The sequence below is a fragment of the Meles meles genome, chromosome 7, assembly GCF_922984935.1.
Source record: "Meles meles chromosome 7, mMelMel3.1 paternal haplotype, whole genome shotgun sequence".
NCBI classification, from domain to species: Eukaryota; Metazoa; Chordata; class Mammalia; order Carnivora; family Mustelidae; genus Meles; species Meles meles.
The window spans coordinates 72,175,608-72,177,494 of NC_060072.1; the positions used below are offsets into that span (position 1 = coordinate 72,175,608).

At 42.3% G+C, this 1,887-nt stretch overlaps 1 pseudogene; it reads left to right on the plus strand.

Moving 5' to 3' along the window:
- The first annotated feature begins 374 nt into the window (after nt 1–374).
- LOC123946967 lies at nt 375–1,462 on the plus strand (annotated as a pseudogene).
- Nucleotides 1,463–1,887: the final 425 nt, after the last annotated feature.

Below are 1,887 nucleotides of genomic sequence, written 5' to 3' on the forward strand. Positions count from 1 at the left end.
CTTACACCACACACGAAAATAGACTCCAAATGGATGAAGGACCTCAATATGAGAAAGGAATCCATCAAAATCCTTGAGGAGAACGCAGGCAGCAACCTCTTCGACCTCAGCCGCAGCAACATCTTCCTAGGAACATTGGCAAAAGCAAGGGAAGCAAGGGCAAAAATGAACTCTTGGGATTTCATCAAGATCAAAAGCTTTTGCACAGCAAAGGAAACAGTTAACAAAACCAAAAGACAACTGACAGAATGGGAGAAGATATTTGCAAACGACATATCAGATAAAGGGCTAGTGTCCAAAATCTATAAGGAACTTAGCAAACTCAACACCCAAAGAACAAACAATCCAATCAAGAAATGGGCAGAGGGCCCCCCCAGCTGCCTCCATTTCCTTAAGGAAGGGTTTTTTTCTCTCTCCCTCCCCCACACCGTAGCGGAGCGCAAGCGGGCCGGGCGGGCGGCCGAGTTTTCCAAGAAATAACTTCACCAAGATGTCCAGTGATAGGCAAAGGTCCGATGATGAGAGCCCCAGCACCAGCAGTGGTAGTTCAGATGCGGACCAGCGAGACCCAGCCGCTCCAGAGCCTAAAGAACAGGAAGAAAGAAAACCTTCTGCCAGCCAGCAGAAGAAAAACACCAAACTCTCTAGCAAAACCACTGCTAAGTTATCCACTAGTGCTAAAAGATTCAGAAGGAGCTAGCTGAAATAACTCTTGATCCTCCTCCTAACTGCAGTGCTGGGCCTAAAGGAGATAACATTTATGAATGGAGATCAACTATACTTGGTCCACCAGGTTCTGTATATGAAGGTGGTGTGTTTTTTCTGGATATCACTTTTTCATCTGATTATCCATTTAAGCCACCAAAGATTGCAACCCTGCGGATCCTCTGGTTGGAAGCATAGCCACTCAGTATTTGACCAACAGAGCAGAACATGACAGGATAGCCAGACAGTGGACCAAGAGATATGCCACATAATTCACAGAATTTGTATGCGGTGTGAAGGAGCAGAGGGCCCCTTCCCACTGTGCTGCAAATCTTTATAGCCTTTACAATACGGACTTCTGTGTATATGTTATACTGATTCTACTCTCTGCTTTTATCCTTTGGAGACTGGGAGACTCCCCAAAAAGGTAAATGCTATCAAGAGTAGAACTTTGTAGCTGTAGATTAGTTATGTTTAAAATGCCTACTTGCAAGTCTTGCTTCTTTGGGATATCAAAATGTATTTTGTGATGTACTAAGGATACTGGTCCTGAAGTCTACCAAATATTATAGTGCATTTTAGCCTAATTCATTATCTGTATGAAGTTATAAAAGTAGCCGTAGATGACTAGGAATTATGTCATTTGTATTAAACCCAGATCTATTTCTGAGTATGTGGTTCATGCTGTTGTGAAAAATGTTTTACCTTTTGCCTTTGTCAGTTTGTAATGAGAGGATTTCCTTTTACCCTTTGTAGCTCAGAGAGTGATGTATCATCTCAAACACAATAAACATGCTCCTGAAGGCATAGTTTCCTGTCGTAATATTTTAAGTCAATCTTGTTAGAAGGTGTGTCTGAGATGATTGTTGATGAAACAAAAATGCGGATATGAAGATTGACTACTAAGGACCAGTACAAATAAAGGAATTGTTAAATTGAAAACATTTGAAAAAAAGAAATGGGCAGAGGACATGAACAGACATCTCTGCAAAGAAGACATCCAGATGGCCAACAGACACATGAAAAAGTGCTCCATGTCACTCGGCATCAGGGAAATACAAATCAAAACCACAATGAGATATCACCTCACACCAGTCAGAATGGCGAAAATTAACAAGTCAGGAAATGACAGATGCTGGCGAGGATGCGGAGAAAGGGGAACCCTCCTACACTGTTGGTGGG